Source organism: Stegodyphus dumicola, chromosome 7 (genome assembly GCF_044657685.1).
Source record: "Stegodyphus dumicola isolate Sdum_Otavi_A_Nest chromosome 7, ASM4465768v1".
Lineage (NCBI taxonomy): Eukaryota > Metazoa > Arthropoda > Arachnida > Araneae > Eresidae > Stegodyphus > Stegodyphus dumicola.
Genome location: NC_140774.1, coordinates 75,993,174 through 76,000,594, shown reverse-complemented (window position 1 = coordinate 76,000,594; position 7,421 = coordinate 75,993,174).

Here is a 7,421-nt window from a genome sequence, read left to right as displayed (position 1 = left end):
TACAGATGCTGCCCAGGCCACCGCTCTCTCACCAATCGAACACATTTGAGATGTGATTGAACGCCCTGCCTGATTTGCAGACCCTGCCATTGCCGCGTTCAGATGACGAACTGTGGCAAATAACTGCCAGGGAACGAAGAATCGTTCCTCAGGACACCATCCGAGTCTTGTACCTAGACGTGTTGCTTCGAGTATCGCTGTCCAAGGTGGTCCTATAATCTACTGAGCCTTTCTATATATTTATACAGATTTCGACTCTCAGAAACAGACATTTGCCAATGCGGGCAACAAGGCCATCCACTCTATTACGCATTCTCCTGTACTTTAACTAGCCACTTTTCATCTACGCAAACTTTTAGACCAATATTGGAAGCAATGGACTTTGCATATAATGAAAAATACAAGTGCACATAAAAAACTAGTGAACATTTTGCACTTCTGTGACACAATCACTGTTTAAATTTCAGTACTTGCTTATAATTACTTTAAGAGTTATTCACAAAACCCATTTATATAAATTTCTAGCTTCTGAAGCCCCTTCTCAGACTCCCCGAGGTTTTCTGATGAGCGTAGACTGACATTCCCTTTCATTTGCTGGATTAATTACTCCTTTGATGCTTTGATACTTTAATATAGTTGAGTTTGGGTTTTTAAATCAGTACAATGATGTTTTAACTAATTCTTATGTAAGTATTATTTCATTATTTACCTCGAGATATGCACATTTTTGAAAGAAAGCTATATTTTGACTTTTCATCATTAAAGCCGGTAGAAGAGCTTAAATATTGCATTCTCCTGGAAAATCTTTGTAGCATTACTATGTCAATTGTATAGTAGAACATTATATCCTTAACTTTTAGCTGAAATTGTGTATTTCGATTGTTACGGTACTTTGAATGATATTTTGACTGCTATGGTATATGTGTGCAATTATTCTTCTTGAAAATTTCTAATGTGTTATACACTGACAATAAGTATTTGGACACCTGTGATAGAAAAGAAAAACTAACTTTATTCAAAATCAATAGTTGGTAGAGCCTCCACAAGAGGTAATTACAGCGTGGACCCTCCGGGGCATACTTTTCACAAGTCTTTGTATGACAGCTAGTGGTATTTTCTTCCACTCGGCATGGAGAAGACATAGAAGTTCCTTCACCGATTTTGCACGGGTAGTGCACCCCTGAATTCGGCGATGCAACTCGTCCCGGAGGTTCTCGATAGGGTTCAGGTCTGGACTCTGGGCAGGCCAGTCCATGCGACGAACTCCATTGGCACCATACCAAGCCTTGGTTAACGTCGAAACATGACAACTGGCATTGTCGTCCTGAAAGTAACAGGAGTCCAACCCGTAAAACTGCCACAACGTAGGAAGCACATTGTCATCCAAAATAGGGCAGTAGGCATCGGAGTTGAGCTTACCGTGAATGAGGACAAAGGGTCCCAGCCCATACCAGGAGAAACACCCCCAGACCATAATTCCACCTCCGCCGAACTTGACTGTTGGTACAATGCATGCTGGCAGGAGACGTTCTCCAGGTAGACGCCATAAACTGCCATCCGAACGGTAAAGGGTGAACCTTGATTCGTCACTCCAAAGAACCCATTTCCACTGATTTACGGTCCAATTTCGATGTGCTTTGCACCACATTAACCGAGCAGCACGGTTGGACTTTGTGATCAAAGGCTTATGGGCAGCAGCACGACCATGAAAACCAAGCAGATGTGCTTTCTTACGGATGGTATTCATTGAAACAATACTCCCGGATGCCTGTTGAAATCCTTCGCGGATGAGGGCCATCGGTTGGGTGCGGTTCTTCCGAATTTCTCTGGACAGCACTCGTCGGTCTCTATCTCCCAGTTTCGTTAGTCTGCCGACTCGGGGAACATTCCGACAATAACCGCTCACCTTACACTTCTTAAGCACATAGGCCACTGTCGATTTTGGGTACTTCAGATCGCTAGATATGTCCCTTAAGGATCGGCCAAATTTGTGATACCCGATAATTATACCTTTCTCGAAATCAGAGAGCTTCGAACTGCGAGGCATCTTGTATGCGACTAAAGCCGATGCTGTTGATATATGCCGGCGGAGTTCGTGACGTACCTTAGGACCGCAGATATCGTCATTTGCATAGGTGTCCAAATACTTATTGGTAGTCAGTGTAGTGTCTATCGTATTACTGAAATTTAGATTAATTGACCATCTTTTTTTTTTTTTTTTTTATAAAACTATGTCATTTACAAATTGTAGCTTTTAACAGAATAAATGCAATATGACTGTAATGGTGTATATGTGTTATCACTAAGAAAATTTGTACTCTACTTGGAAATCCGTTTTACCATGACATATGTAACCAATAACATTTAGTTGAATTCTGTGTCTCAAAATATGTATTAACTAAGACCTGACGATTATTACAATAATGAACATCATATACAAGTGATAGATCTTTTTGCTATCGAGTACTAAATAGAAGACAATGATAAATAATATATTTGTTAATAATTAATATGATTCATTAACAAGTGATAGATTATTTGCCATCGAGTACTAACTCCAGGACTACGATGGACAATCTAAATAATATATTTGCTAATAATTAATTGGCAATATGATTTCTTACATCATATGCAAGCGATTGACTTTTTGCCATCGAATACTTAGTATAGGAAAATGTTACATAAAATATTTGCTAATAATTAATTACATATGCAGATGATAAACTATATTTCATCTCTTCAATGATCAACCAATTAGTATATGCATACTCTCTATAACATATGATGAATAATTAATAGCAAGAGTAATATTCTTTAATTGAAAATTTCTTTTTACAATCATGTACGTAGTGATATTTCGCAAAGATGTTTATGTACTGATAACTTGTGACTTTGTAAAATTATTTGAATTATGAATAACAAATGCCGCCGATTTGCTAGGCTTAACTTGGTAACAGCTGGTAGTAGATCTTTTTCACTGTGTAGGCATTATTCCGTTAGGTTGTACTTTAGGTCGGAATGCTGCACAGTTGTGCCGAAACAAACTTACTGAGCCGACGCTGTTCTCGCTCCGTATTATGCATATCTTTTCCAAATAAAGATCACATATTGTTCGTTGCCGTCTCTGTTTGCCGAGTTTCTTCACTTTCTAGCCATTCCTTCTTGGTGTTGCATTTTCAATGTCGAGTAGTGTATTTAGATAACATCTGCATTGGGCTTTTCCCCATACAATAAGTTCACTATTTGTATTTTCCATAACATGAACTCTGTCAACTCTTTGAACTTAGTTTGATATCTAACAAGTAGTTCCGTCCCATCTTTTACCACAAAGAACGCTTTCACAAGGGCAGTTTTAAACAGATCAAACTTGCAATTCTCACTACCTGGTTCACCCAATAAAAATTTGCCGAGGCTTTCGTACCAGCTCAGTGTTTTCCGAACGATGATGTGGAGGTAATTTCAATTAATTGCAAAGGTACTCCGTAATGCAAATGCCTTGGTCCAAGCGCGGGGGTTAATATAGTGACCTTCTGTAAATGGATGAAATAAAAAGTGAGGCTCTAATTGCATCATAACAACGATCAACCTGAATCTTCTACCGGACTTCCTGAGGCCGGTAGAGATGTTGCTTTAACTTGAGACATGATCAGTAATTTGTTCGGGCAGCACTTATAGGGTTATACTAATTAGTCCAATAGCTCTAACAGACATGAAACGGATTAACGCTATGTCTGAAACAACAGCTTTGTGAGGTTAAAGATAACTCTTTTCTTTAAACAGATTTAGAACACAAAGGCACCTCTTGTGCTACAATTTCTACAACTCATGATGATGCAAATTGAGCAGCAGTCAAGGACTACACAGTTAAATACTATACTAGAAGCTGGCTCACTACCCTACCGGAACATCATAATTAAGATATAGGCAGAAAGGAAATGGATAGCTGAATAATTATAACTACCAAAGCTGGCAGGAACTAGACATAGCATGCACGATGCCAGAAACAAGCTGTCTTAAAATCCCCAAACCTCAGTTTAAATACTGGCTACTCATTTGCATTCTGCTAGCTACAGTAAAGGCTCAGATTATAGCTGGTTAATTAACATAAAATTCCCTACAACCTTAATCTTTAATTTCAACACCCATGTTTTTTTTTCTTTCCACATATATGAGAAAAGATTTTATTCCACGGTGCACTTCTTGTTCTGGGTTGTATTGTAGACACCAGGCATCATCTACCGCAATGATACACTTTAAAAAAGTGTCTTGTCACACAGTAGTCAGCAAATCTTCGAAGAAAGCTTTTCTGTCAAACTACAAAGCTCAAACTTTCAACATTTTCAATTAAAATTACTGTACATCTTACTTTATTTATCCCAAAGCATGCCTTTCTGGCATGTTGCTGAGTTATACGCTATCAGCTTTTACCAAAGAGCGAATTTTCTCCACACTTTTCCTTTGAAGTTGAAATGCTGCCCTGTATTTGGTTCATCTTTAACCCTTTTGCGTCCACATTTAAAGCAGTTGTAACCACTTGTGTTGTTAATAATGATGCATCACTATATGTTAATGGTGGCGAACTTCTTTGAAGGCCGTGTGTCTCAAAACTTTTTTTTTTGGGGGGGGGGTGACCCACATGCCCTAAACCTATTAGATTAAATCCTCATCAGGGAGCAGTTAAACATGTTTTGCCAGGCACAGTGAAATTTGAAAGCTGGCCGTTGTTATATGGTTTGTTTTATATCCAATTTTCTGGTTATTATAATTCCTCAATTTCCTTTCAATAAACACCTTCCGTTCAGCTTCATCAAGTTTGGCAACAATCTTGTGGTTGATGTTAAAGTGCCATCTGACATTAGATGAGCGACACACAACACTTTCCCTGCACAAAATGCATAATGCTTTCCTATTGTGTACAATAACTTAAATGATTTTATCCAGGTCTCTTGAAATGATCTGCTATCAATGTTTAATTTTGTCTTTTTTGCTGGAGTCATTTGTGAGGGTTCAAGACTTGCAGTACAGAAAAGCACAAAATTTAAAAATTAAGCATTAAGTATAAATCGATCATATACTAGAAAGGGCTAACATTATTAGCCAATAGTAAGAAATTGGATTTTGACGAATTGACAATCTGTGGCTTCAGATTAAAGTATGAACAGCGGGCAGCAGTAACCGTTAACACGGATATATCTTTGCTTAACTTTAGATTTCATATGCTCCTTTTCGGCTTTATTTTGCCTGAGTTTTTGTGAATAAGCTTGGTTTCCGTAATAAGCTTTCGTGTTTTGCTATATTATCAAATTGCTTCTTTTTACATTATATTTGTACATTCTATTTAAGATATTAAATTAGAATTATTCATAAGTTACCTCAAAATGCTTAGATCTGGAAACTGGAATCTATTTAACAATGAAAGTATTAAAACTCACCAGCAGTCTGCAATAAATTTGAATTCGTTTAAAAAACATTAGCTGCTTCAACTTTGGCATATTCTTTGCCATGTAACAAGTAATACGATTGGCCTAAACAATTGAAACGTCATAAATTGAGTCAATAAATATGTATAACATTTCTATGGCAATATATGAAAATCTTATACCTAGGCTTAAACCCCAAGCCAGTGGCATTATGCGATAAGTAAGTGAAACGTTTAAAGAACAGACTAAAACACTTATTTAAATTACATAGTATCATTTTATTGTGATTATTGATTAAGGAAGTAATATTTTAGTCACATGCCAACTGTGACGTGCATGCCATAGGTTCACCATCACTGCTATATATTGTTCGAATCATCATATATGAGTAGCAGATTTACCTAATATGTAAAAAAATTTGATAACGTTCCATTTCGAAGCAAATTTTTTTGTACGTCTTCTCAATAAATAAAAATGACTCCAGCGTTTTGATATGCAAATGGTAAAATAACTACTTTGAACTGGCTTTAACAGAGGTTGAGATGTCACTTTTCTAAACATACACTTTTCTTTCACTTTTTATTTTATCATTTAGTCTTTTAATTTGTTTGTTTACTTTATGTACGCACCTTGCACTTAATGTTTTTAATTAGATACATCCTGAATTAAATGCATTTTTATTTAAACCAATGAGATTAAAATGTAAAAAAATAATGTAAGAACTGCATCTACTGCTTTTAAACAGCTTAGTTTGTTAATCAACAACAATTTTATATTTTGCTGAATGGCATTAGACTCGAATGAAAAGTGAAACAATGTATTTAGTGAATCAATGCAAAATCATATTTCAAAACTAATAACCTTTTTTGGGCTAATAAATAAAGCCATAGAAGAGCTGTATAATGATACATGGATAAGACTTAGCATTTCTTGTTTACATAACCAGACATTTAAATATTTTTAATAAAGAGTTGCAAGAAAAAAATAAATTTATCATTGACATATATGCTTGTATTAAATCTTTTAAAGTTAAATTGTAATTACGGGAAAAGATCACTTGAAAATCAAAATATTTTGTGCATTTCCTACACACCAAATACTGTCCTCTTATTTAAAATGAAAAAAATCAAAACATGCAAGAAAAACAGTATTATTAGAACAAAAATTTGAAGAAAGATGTATTGACTCGAAGGATCTGAAATTCAATTTTATATTTTTTCATCAGCATTCACTCAAATAAATTGAATAATACACCAAAAAAATCTACAAAGGAATTTATTGAAAAAAGACTGTACTAATTAATTTACCAGTCTGATACAAATCTTACTCAAAGATTTGATTAACTTTTATTCATATTTGTCAAAAGATAAATACCCTCAGTTCTGAATTGTAGCATTAAGAATGCTTGCTTTGTTTGAAAGTACATTTATATCTAAATCGTGTTTTTCACAATTGAAAATTAATATGTCTGAAAAAGAACACTATCAACCAATGAATATTTACAATCCATGATGAAAAGTTTCTAATAATGTTTTTCCAAGGTTACTCTCATCGAAATGCTATCAAGAATCAAGCTGTTGTAAAAAGTGAAGAAGTTTATAATTGTTTACATACAGATACATATATTTCTTTTCCTGCATGTGCTGAAGAAAAATTTAAATAAAGATTTATTTTATGTCTATATTATTTATAATTTATTTAATGGTTAGTTCAATATATTAGAATTACCTGAACTAAATGCCAGTTTGACAATTTAACATTTCACTGTCTATATGTTTGAACTGTGAAGTGTAAGAGAAACTTCTTGCAGGCACCAAGATTTAAATTTCTTACAGCTTAATTTATTGAAATAAATTTTCAATTAAACCACATATGAGGCAAATTAATTTAAAAAATAAAATTTCCAAATGTATTATAAATTTAACACATCAGGGGTACATATACAGCAATACACACACATATTCACTCTCATTCTGTAAAAAAAAAAAAAAAAAAAAAAAA